Source organism: Engraulis encrasicolus, chromosome 15, assembly GCF_034702125.1.
Source record: "Engraulis encrasicolus isolate BLACKSEA-1 chromosome 15, IST_EnEncr_1.0, whole genome shotgun sequence".
In the NCBI taxonomy this organism is placed as follows: domain Eukaryota; kingdom Metazoa; phylum Chordata; class Actinopteri; order Clupeiformes; family Engraulidae; genus Engraulis; species Engraulis encrasicolus.
In genome coordinates, this window is record NC_085871.1 from 32,170,093 (window position 1) to 32,182,427 (window position 12,335).

The 12,335-nt window shown below is 43.8% G+C and overlaps 1 long non-coding RNA gene across 1 annotated transcript; it reads left to right on the top strand.

The window, feature by feature from the left end:
* The first annotated feature begins 9,052 nt into the window (after positions 1-9,052).
* Positions 9,053-9,573, top strand: LOC134464587 (uncharacterized). Its single transcript, XR_010037956.1, has 3 exons — positions 9,053-9,109; positions 9,199-9,279; positions 9,368-9,573. It is a non-coding gene; the product is annotated as an uncharacterized LOC134464587 (long non-coding RNA).
* Positions 9,574-12,335: the final 2,762 nt, after the last annotated feature.

Below are 12,335 nucleotides of genomic sequence, written 5' to 3' on the forward strand. Positions count from 1 at the left end.
CACGCACAGAGAGAGGGAGAGAGAGAGAGAGAGAGACAGAGATAGCAGAGGAAGCAAGCTAATTGCCCAGCACAGATAGGAGGTATGGGTTCTTGTTTGATAATAAATAAACCTTAACTAGCATCTCTGTTTCCTCAAGCCATGTTCACCTCTCCTCATTCAAGGACACAGGACAGCGTGGTATTATACAATACATGTAATTATTTGTGAACATGTAGGAATGAATTGAGGAATGAAGTGCAATGTTCAAATAAGTAAATATGTGCACATCCCCCCAGATAGGCTGGATACTACAGAAGGCAAATGTAAATCTAGTAAAAGTGAAAAAAGTCTGTGACACGGCTTGATGTCCTCTTTGGTTTTAAGACATTGAATACCAAGAACATATATTTTATCTTGAAATCCGGCACCCAAAAAATTAAATGTTTACGTTTTTTTTGTTTGTTTTTATCTTGAAGTTTGACCCTGTGTGTGATTTTGATAACTGATGAAAAGAAATTAGATAGATCATGATAAAAAAAATCCCTACAAATTCATGATTTGGATATTTCATTTGTTTCATTTAATCTATTCATCACAACACAGTATTTTATCATCATTACAGCAAAGTATCAAATCATGCATTTCCTGATCACGTCACGTCAAGGTTCTTTGGTGCCATCAATTTTCAGAAGTTGAAGTAAAAAACGATTGAAGAAAAAATGTCACAACAGATGTGAAGAATTTCACCTTTTAAACGAGCTAAGGTATGTATCCATGTGTAATACAAATAATTCTGTGGCTGTCAAAAAATGTTTAGATTGCTGGAACAGTACCACCAAAATTCCAACAACAGCTTGGCCTTAAATGTGTTAAGAAAAAAAGAGTGGAAATGTTCCACCTTTAGGTGTTTTTTCATTTTAATTGATTTCAAGAAGTACCCCGTCAAAATAAGGTTTCTGCAAATGTGACAGGCAAATGATTAAAATAAAAAAATAAAAAATAAAAAATAATAATTAAAAACAAATAAAATTAAAAACTATGTGGGCCTATTAGGCAGACCTGGCGGCAGCAAAGAAATATGAAGGGGGCGATTCATTTATGAGAGGGGGCGGGGGCGCGCGCACGCACGCGCGTAAACGTAGGTGCGGTAATGGAGGGCTCGTGTATTAGGCCACTGTCGTGTATTAGGCCGTTGTCAGACCCTGTCAATAATGATGGAAGTAATTTTTACTACTATTATTGGAATGATCTGACACAAGCACGCACACCCACCATACCAAACCCCAAATGTAGCCTTCTACACACCTAGGCTACACACCATGGACACACCTACACACCTAAACACACACTTTCTCTGTTATTTCACCTCGATCATAGTGCAAAACAGAAGCAAAGGCACAGACGGAAAAAAGCGTTTGTGTCTCCAAAATGTGTGTGTGTTGGGTATGTTTGGGTAGCCTGCTTCGTTACACATAACGTTATCAGTCGTTCCCTTCCAAAGCATTCAGTTGCACGTTGCGTCTCAAATGCGAAACATTAATACGAATACAAATTGTGGATTAACAGAACGACTTCCAAGCATCACGTGATTCTTACATCACCTTGAAGACGTAGGTACAGATATGTGGTGGTATAGCTTTGGTTTTTGATGGACGCGTCAGTGACTGCTGTCCACACAGGCTAGTCACACACGCGCGCGCGCACGCACACACACCCTCACATACACACACACATAGCCTGAACGAAAGCCGATTGTTGACTGTCAAGCACACGCATGCTCGCTGCCAGAGTAGCTCAGTGGTATCCTTACCAAAATCCATCCACGAAACCAGTGATCCTACTACAGTACTACTAAAGATAGTGCTGTCAAAATAACTCTGAAGTGGTGAATGCATTCACACAGGTTACTCAAGCATCATGCGACTCGAAATGTGCACTCCATTGTATTGTTGTTTTGGCATGTTTGCATTTAAATAGCTTACCGTTTACAGCGACATCTCACACTCTATCATAGCGCAACAAACCAAGAAAAAGAGCTGAACCTTCTTCAGCCAAACCACTTCTCCACAGCAAAAACACCACAAGTTCACATGCCACAGCCGGCTAATAAATAAGCAAACGGCCTACCTTAAAACACTGTCTTGATCGCAGGACTTCTCGCAAGTATTCCACTTTAATCCAAACGGTTTACACACTCAGTACTGCTAGCAACAGGGCTTTGCATTACTAATTCATCTCGTGTATGGGAAAACATTTTCTTCCGTTTCTTCAGACATTAGTAATGTCACTCACTACCCACATCCAAAATGTGTCGCTAATTATATTATTTCAACTATAAGGAGATACAACAAATCAATGTTATATCAAACCCCACTACAACTGACAACTGAAAACACAACTATTAGCAGAAATCTGGCAGCAGTAAGCAGATTTTTTTGTATGAGGGAACTTTGGCAGTAACCTGGATGACGTACCCAAGGCTACGGTGTGCTTTAGGGGACAAACATAAGAGGTTGCCGCTTCCGACTTAAGCAAGTTGATAATTAGGCTTATTGCTATTGTGCCCATTGCCCAATTAACATATAGAGGCTCAAAACTATTTTTAAACATATTTATTTTAGTTAATTCATTTGATTTATGTGTTAAATACGTTATACAACTCAATAGCTCGTATTTCACCATATTTTCCAGCTTTTTTGTTTTTTTTTGCCCCAAGGGGACGTGGGACGTGGCGTGAGGGGGCGTCACCCCCAAACGCCCCCTCGTGGCGCCGGCCCTGCTATTAGGCCTATTAGGCCTAAACAGCGTCTGTAACATAACATCATGAACGGCTGAACCATTTGTTATATATTTCAGCGTAGAGTTGTCTCAATTAGCCGTGTAATCTGTCCTCTGGTGGAGATAAATCAACCCACATGCCAATTGGCGGAGCTTACTGAGCTAACTCTGAACTCCACCTGCGCCTCATTGTGAGGCTCCATTCATCACCAGATGTGATTGCATGCCACTAGCATGTACACAGATTAGCATCTTACCCCTTACCATCCAAGAGATGGAGAGACATTGATGTTTCTGTACACTGATAGCTTACCTCTCTGTCATATAGAGTCAATTGGATGTGTTGCAGTTGGAAGACCCCTTGCAGACAAGCAGGTCCGTAACCAGACATTTTCAAATACCGAGGTCAAATACTGTGTGCTGAACTGTACTGCATACTGTACATTTAGAATGCTTCAAACACTTGAGGATAAATGGGGCAGGCGTAATCAGACTGAATTTATCATTGTTGATCACATATCGATTTTCATCATAAATACATTTTACATTACTGAAAAAAAAATACAGAGGACATGACCTCTGTGTCCTCAATGGTAGTTACGGCCATGCAGACAAGATATCCCAAAGCAAGACAAGGTGATCTGCTGCTTTTGAAAGACCATTTGGTGATCAGTGATATGATCTTTTCTACATCAACACCAGCACTACCTACTGCACACCGAACGAAATGCCATTACATGGTGGGTCACAGGATGTAAAAGAGATTGCAACAGCATGTTTTAATGATAAAGCAATGCCCTCTGTCAATGACGTGTCATGTCCGCCTGTAAGGCTATACATGTGTGGGTGGGCGTCATTTAACAGTGTTTCTGGTTCAGAGGACAGTCTGCAAAACTAGGCGGGCCAGTCTGCAAACAACTAGAAAGTATAAAGGCTAGCAGCGTATGTCTGTGTACGGTACACATGCATATGCACATTCCATACAGAGATTGTTGCATGTGCATTTTATTTTTTTACACAGTAGCTTAAAATCTAGATACATTACATCATAGGTGTGCACAGATTGAGACTGAAATTTCTCTTCCTTTCTCAGATTTAATCTGTCTCCTTTCATTTACGGCACAACCAGTAATTTTTGTTTATTGGCAAGAAGCAGAATTGGCTGCAGAGCAAAACAAGATGCAGTTCACGGCTAGAGTCGCTGGCAAAGGTAAATCAATGGAGACTGTTTAGAAGGGAACACATGACTGATTTCCTTGGACACCAAAGTTATAAAATGAGAAAAACACTTTCTGATTTCCAGAATGTGGTTCTGTGGGATTTGGTGGTGGGAAAAACTATTGCATGTAAATAAGCAACTGTCAGGAGCTTAGATCTAAAATCAAATACAAACATTAACAGATACAGTATGTAGGCCTACAGTACAAACATGCAGACGCACACTCACACACACACACACACACACACACACACACACACACACACACACACACACACACACACACACACACACACACACACACACACACACACACACACACACACACACACACTGTTCCCTGACCCTATTAATCTACTGAAGTATTACCGTAGAACGAATGCATATCGTTGTTAAAATTACAATTTATAATACCTCACTAGTGTTCAGCCGTTTTATCAGGCCCACTAGAGCTGACCTATCCCACTCTCATATGTTCCATTGCAGTAAGTGTCAAAACAGCAGCCCGGCTCTAACATTCACCATTTCCGTAAAGTCTCTCAATTAAGTGCCGCTTCCAAAGTTCTAAATGTATTCCATTAGGTGGAAATTAATGATTTAAGTAATGCAATGCCTTAAAATAATTTGTGTGCCATGCATTCAAATGTAGTTTGTAATGCTTGTAAAATAGGTCTACTTAAATTCACAGTCACATAACATGACTGGCAGAGAGGGTGTTGCGTGTGTGTGTGTGTGTGTGTGTGTGTGTGTGTGTGTGTGTGTGTGTGTGTGTGTGTGTGTGTGTGTGTGTGTGTGTGTGTGTGTGTGTGTGTGTGTGTGTGTGTGTGTGTGTGTCTGTCTGTCTGTCTGTCTGTCTGTCTGTCTGTCTGTCTGTCTGTCTGTCTGTGTGTGTGTGAGAGAGAGAGAGGGGGGGGGGAGAGAGACTGAGACAGAGAGAGAGAGAGAGAGAGAGAGAGAGAGAGAGAGAGAGAGAGAGAGAGAGAGAGAGAGAGAGTGAGTGTGTACTGGCTGCTGCTTATAGTTTGGGTAAAATATATAGGCCTATATATCTTTTTTTATTCCTTCTGTAGTCTGTGTTCTTGGGTGGGTCTGTGAGATTGAGGAGGTGTTTCAAACCGATTTGTCCAGGGCATTCATAAGCATATCTGACAGGTGGCAATTATGTGTCAGAAATATAATTGCCTTGAGCTATACAGAAAAATGCTACATTTAATCCTGAAAGGCCCTGTTCACAGCCCACAGGGGTATTGATATTTTCTGGGGTTTTTTCCTTCTGTTTTTTTGTTTTTCATTTTCTTTTCTGTTTTCTTTTTCAGTGCATCTGTTCATTTTATTCCTCTTGTTATTGCCAACTACATCCCTTTTTGCACACGCTTACCTACACTTCAAAACGTGAAACACCCTTATTTTGATATACAGTACATTTGTCTTGCCATATTTCAAAGAGACAGCATTTTTACCATCAACATGACATCTGTATTCAAGCAAATAGATGAAATCATACCTTCTTAGGTGGATGTCTGAATATAATGAAAATATACTATTTTTGTCGACAGTAGTTTGTGCTAGTAGCTTTCAGATGCACTTTCTTGGACAAATTCCTCTTTGATTGGTAGGTGAAATGTATTGGTGCTGACATATTTAGCTGTTCTTTCAATGTTGTCATGCAAGCACAACATGTTACCTCCAAAGTCCTCATTTCCCCATCCTTTGAAAGGATATATGCAAGCTATGCGTATAAAAGCTTTTAAGATTGATTTTTTTTTTTTAAACAGAGTGAAAGTATGGTGTGAACACAACGTCGCAACCCCTCTTGGCTAACTTCTAATTAGCATACGGTAAGCTGTTTGCACTAACTCTGCTGTGGAATTTAAGATTGTGTCCACAGGGGAGAAAAATCTCACTCGCAAAGGGAACAAAAGCACATCTCATGTATCCCTTTAATTAATTCATGATTAGCTTTTTTTTCTCTCCTTTTTCTTCCTCCACAGTGAAATTGCTTTTGATGGTGCTTTTTTGTCAATTAAAGCAGGGGAGCCAATGGATGGATGATTGCTTGTGTGCACATTACACGTTGGTTATTCCCAAGGACAGCTGACGGTACAGATTTAAAATGGGACATTCTGGGGAGAATAACAAAGAGGGAGATGAAGAGCTTATAGACTAATGACATATTCCCCAGGGACACCACGGCCATTTGGGACTTTCAGAGACTTTCAGATGCAGTGAAAGAGAGACAGAGAGAGTGACACACAGAGAAAGAGAGAGTAAAAAAGTAACAACAGGATTTGTTGGTGTTGGTATTTTTCTCTCTCATCTGTGGTCCAAGGAGGAAGTGTCTGAGAGAGAGAGAGAGAGAGAGAGAGAGAGAGAGAGAGAGAGAGAGAGAGAGAGAGAGAGAGAGAGAGAGAGAGAGAAGAAAAGAGAGATCACTTTGTTCTCTGCAAAGTCCCACTTCTTTGTCCTTCCATGACATCTAATAGGCCCCTCCCCCTGGAGGCGTGTCCATCATCCTGTCAGCCTGCCATACCTCATTTTCTTTCTTACACTGCAGCACTTGTGCATTCTGATTACCAGATGTGTCAGATCATAATGCTCACCAGGAGCGAGGGTACATGAGAGAGACAGAGAGAGAGAGAGAGAGAGAGAGAGAGAGAGAGAGAGAGACAGAGACAGAGACAGAGACAGAGAGAGACAAGCTGAATCTCAAATGGTGCACTTGGTGAACTAGTGTTCATGTTTCATAGCACATGCAGTATTAGTTACGCACTGAAACATAGTGCCCAAAGTGCACAAGTGCGCCATTTGAGATCCAGCCACAGATTAGTAAAACAGTAGGAATAAGCAAGAGAGACAGATGGAAAGACAGAGGCGGAGGAAGTAAAAAGAATAAGGAATACAGACAGACAGGGAAGGGTACTGAAGGAGAGTGTGTGTGCAAGAGAGAGAGAGAGAGAGAGAGAGAGAGAGAGAGAGAGAGAGAGAGAGAGAGGTCAGATGGGGACATGCATATAAAGGTTAATAGCGATAGAAGGAGAGAAAAAGTGAGATGTGAGATGGTGAGAGGAGGAAATCCGTAAATCAAAGAGACAAACAGAAAAAGGCAGGTGAGTGATGAGAGGTGAGAAGGAGTAAGGAGAGAAACAAAAGAGGTGTTGTGTGTTGGAGAGAAAGGTGGACAGAGGAAAAAAAGGTGAAGGTGCGGTGTGAAGCCAGGCCTGAAATTTCGTCTTTTTAAGGGCAAGGCTACTTGGCCTTTTGAGTTGGGCACAAAGACCAAAAGTTAGTGAACCAAGGCCATACATTAAAACAAAATGCAAATGGATAAAAGTGACTGGTAAGTTGGTCTTTTCTAGCAGTCAAATCAAAATGTAACCAGCATTCAGCAGGCCGGCTTGTGTTAATTCAGAGCGAATGCATTGCAAAATACAAGATTGTGTGAAGAGTACGATAACTATGTCTGTGACAGCAGGACATATTTGTGGAGGGGGGGTTTGGGGGTCCTCTCCCAAGAAAATGTAAAATTTCTTAGAAGCAATTTCATGCATTTTAATCAATTAGGCGTCCAGCTTAATGCTATACCTTACGCCAGACAAGGCACTGAAAAGACGGACGGTCCGTCCTAAAGGAGGACGTCTGGCAACCCTAAATGGCAGAGATTTGACAGACAGAAAAGTTAATCAGCGCGTGTATCAATAGATATTTTGTTTGTTACAAGTCTTATGGTAGAGTGACCACAGATTCTATAAGTCCAGATACGCCACAGGGTAGGTTTCACTTTGTATTTCCGGTTTCCAAAACGAGGAAGGTTTGTATTAGTTCTATGGCAGATTTAGAGCTGTAGTGGCAGTTCCACCCTTATCCACGTGGCGGCCCGGAGACCAGAATGAATGGAGTCCAATGGAGCAAAACCGGTGCCTTTATCTCAGTATATGATTTCGGATGTTGCTTTCGAAAGACTATATATAGGAAATACCCACGGATGAGTTTTAGATCTTTTGAGCCATGCATATGCTTAAAAAGTGATTTTAAGTGTCTATGACGACACATCCTTAGCAAAATGCTAGCGAGTAGTGAGCAACAAAAACGCCTCCTGTAACAAATCAAACGGACATATGTGTTTTTTTATTAAACTGTTGAGTGAAACCCTTATTGAAGTCTCCAGAACGACATTCAAATCTCTGTTGATGAGACCTGGGTGAAAATTAAGATTTATAGCATCTAGCTCCATTGGGTCCCATTCATTCTGGTCTCCGATGCGCGACTAGTGGAGAACTCATTGGCTGCAGTCAAAAACCATAGAACTAATACAAACAACTGGTACAATGGGGCTTCATAGTGAGTGGCAAGGCTTTTCTATAAGGGCTGTTGGGTGACCATATTGTCCGTATTTTCCGGGACAGCCCCGCCCCTCAACTATCCAACCTACCATCCTCGCGCAACACCCATTGCTTCAACTCGCTGACTCCGTGGCGAAAACAATCAAGTCGGCATTCTAAATAGTAGACTGGAGTCAGGGTGCAGAGCTGCCATCTTACCTCAGACTAACTCAGCTGCTAACAACAGTTTTATGTTTTGGCAAGGATGTTCGCATTTCATTACACCTACCTCCTCGCTCCAATAAATGAGTCATCACCTTAACCTAACGTTGTAGACTATTAGAGACGGTATTTACGTTACTGTTTATTATTCCTTTATGCTGTTGTGCTGATTTCGTTCACACTTGTAGTCCTGGCTTTACTGATGCAGGAACTGTGATTAGTTTGGTCGTTGGAAACGGTTGAAACATTTTGGTCCTAGATGTAGCATATTGGTGCGTGTGCCTTTAAGCCACAGCGGCAATTGGCTGTGGCGCGGTGTGTCATGTGAGTGAGGAGCACCAATTGCTAAGATTTTAGTTTCTTTTAAAAGCGCTACACCTGCTTCATTTGGGCGGCGGCTGGTCGATCATCATTTGGCTCTGGGTTCTGTTGTCACTGGGAGAGCCCGCACCCGTAGGCATATGTATTCCCCGGGGATGTGGAAGCCCTCGTGGGGTTGTTTGGTCCTGCGGTGCGTCTTCTGACCAAGATTGTAACCGCTTGAGTTTCTGCTGAAGTGCTGGCGTGGGCATTCTCTCAACTTCTCCCGGTAGGCTATGCCCCCGTTGTCCCTACGACTGATTATATTTTAATCGTAAACATTCCTCTCACTCGCTGCATGCCCTCATCTTGTTCCAGGCAACTGCTGTACCTAGCCTGTCCGTTTTACTGCTGTTGCCCTTGCTGCTGTCGGCGTAGGCGATGTGCCTCGCCCATCGGGTATGTTACACTCTCCACCATTTGCCTTCAAATTATTAAATATGTAGGCTGCCTAGTCATACTTTCCCCCGATGCCTTCTGTCTGCAGGTAGCCTGGATCAACATATGTAGGGCCGACGGCCCTTGACGCGCTGCTGTTTTTGTTCTGCCGACAATTATTGTGGACGAGTGCGTGCGTGTGGAGAGTGTGTTAAGTGACGCGCAGTGCGCGCTTGGAACTCTCGTGTGGAGAGAGTGTTTGGTGACGCGCGTGGTTGCGCGCTGATACTCAGTCGAGTGTGTGTGAATGCGATGTGTGGGTCCTAGCTCTCTTTTGTTTGATTAATTTGCGTTTGATTTCTGTTTCGTTTCTTATTGTATTGGTGTATTGTGTGTTGGCCGTGTCGGGTACACCACACACCTGTAACTGGTCAGTAGGACCACCCTACAGTAGTTTCTCACGTGCAGTGCTCAGGCCTTATGCCGAGTGTAACTTTGTGTGCTGTGTTAATGATTTACTTCCATGCATGCTTATATTCAACTAGATGTGCTTGCTGTGCTAATTGTGTGCTACATCGTGTTAACTTGTACTGAAGCTACTCAGTAGGGGAAACCAAAGCCAACTCATTATTGTGTGGTTACCTGTCCCGCGCCAATGTACGTTTTGTTTATTTTGTGGTTTTAAATAACATTGTATTGCATACCTCCTGACGTATTAAAAAGAAGAAAGTAATTGTTCCCTGTAATCCTGTCTCTGTCGTTCCTTACGAACCTGTGTGCTTTGACGCACTAGTGTGTAATTCAATTTCCAGAGGGACTTTAGCGCCCTCTGGTGGCGTAGTCGGTTCATTGATTAAATAATATTTGTGTCAGTTCACCTGGTCATGCTACATTTGACGTGACGTCGGCAGGGTAGGACATAAGAGACAGGATTTTTGGGGTTTTTAGTTTGTTTTACCAACGGACTACTTTGTTGTCTTGATTAATTCAGTGAGGTGTGTGCATGTATGAGAGCTTGTGTGAGTGAAACCAAAGTGGTAGAGAACAAAAACAGCAGCCCGTCTCACGGCCAATCCACACTGGCCGTCCCTCTATCCCTGAGTCGTCAAACCATTGCTTGTCCTGATGGCCTACAACATGGAGGATGAACGTCGTGAATTCGAGGAACTGAAGCGCATGGCGGAAAGTCAACAGGAGCAGATACGTCTGATTTCTCAAGGGATAGACCTTCTGAAGAGGCTCCAACCAGGCTCGCGTGGAGCCACTGTCATTTGCTGGCGGTGCCAGCAGCCCGGACACCTGGCCCGGGACTGTGATGGGCAACGGGTCACTGCAGGTGCGCAGCCCTCTCCTGCAGCCAAGTCCGGGACCCATGGTCTGTTCTCCCCACATCGGCCGGACGGAGGCCTGACGTCTGGACTGGGGAGTGAACGTTCGAGAGGGGGACTGCCGGGTCCAAGGCATGGACCCATGTCCATCCACCCAAATTCCACCTCTTACTATGTGATTGTGCAATGTGTGTATATGTGTCTATGTGTGTGTATGCTCATGTTGAATTTAATGGGCGCATATTAATGGGTGGGTGCCTGCGTGCGTGGGTATGTGTGATTGTTTACTTGGTGAGTGTGTGCGTGTGTGGGAATGGGTGCGCGCGCATGCGACCGGAGTCCCAGTGGTGGGAAATAGGCTATTCAGGCACCGGGGGTCTCTTTGTTGTTGTCGTCAGGGCGACGACAGAAATACTGGGGGAAGATTGTAGCATATTGGTGCGTGTGCCTTTAAGCCACAGCGGCAAGTGGCTGTGGCGCGGTGTGTCATGTGAGTGAGGAGCACCAATTGCTAAGATTTTAGTTTCTTTTAAAAGCGCTACACCTGCTTCATTTGGGCGGCGGCTGGTCGATCATCATTTGGCTCTGGGTTCTGTTGTCACTGGGAGAGCCCGCACCCGTAGGCATATGTATTCCCCGGGGATGTGGAAGCCCTCGTGGGGTTGTTTGGTCCTGCGGTGCGTCTTCTGACCAAGAGCGTAACCGTTTGAGTTTTTGCTGAAGTACTGGCGTGGGCATTCTCTCAACTTCTCCCGGTAGGCTATGCCCCCGTTGTCCCTACGACTGATTATATTTTAATTGTAAACATTCCTCTCACTCGCTGCATGCCCTCATCTTGTTCCAGGCAACTGCTGTACCTAGCCTGTCCGTTTTACTGCTGTTGCCCTTGCTGCTGTCGGCGTAGGCGATGTGCCTCGCCCATCGGGTATGTTACACTCTCCACCATTTGGCCTTCAAAATTATTAAATATGTAGGCTGCCTAGTCATACTTTCCCCCGATGCCTTCTGTCTGCAGGTAGCCTGGGATCAACATATGTAGGGCCGACGGCCCTTGACGCGCTGCTGTTTTTGTTCTGCCGACAATTATTGTGGACGAGTGCGTGCGTGTGGAGAGTGTGTTAAGTGATGCGCAGTGCGCGCTTGGAACTCTCGTGTGGAGAGAGTGTTTGGTGACGCGCGTGGTTGCGCGCTGATACTCAGTGGAGTGTGTGTGAATGCGATGTGTGGGTCCTAGCTCTCTTTTGTTTGATTAATTTGCGTTTGATTTCTGTTTCGTTTCTTATTGTATTGGTGTATTGTGTGTTGGCCGTGTCGGGTACACCACACACCTGTAACTGGTCAGTAGGACCACCCTACAGTAGTTTCTCACGTGCAGTGCTCAGGCCTTATGCCGAGTGTAACTTTGTGTGCTGTGTTAATGATTTACTTCCATGCATGCTTATATTCAACTAGATGTGCTTGCTGTGCTAATTGTGTGCTACATCGTGTTAACTTGTACTGAAGCTACTCAGTAGGGGAAACCAAAGCCAACTCATTATTGTGTGGTTACCTGTCCCGCGCCAATGTACGTTTTGTTTATTTTGTGGTTTTAAATAACATTGTATTGCATACCTCCTGACGTATTAAAAAGAAGAAAGTAATTGTTCCCTGTAATCCTGTCTCTGTCGTTCCTTACGAACCTGTGTGCTTTGACGCACTAGTGTGTAATTCAATTTCCAGAGGGACTTTAGCGCCCTCTGGTGGCGTAGT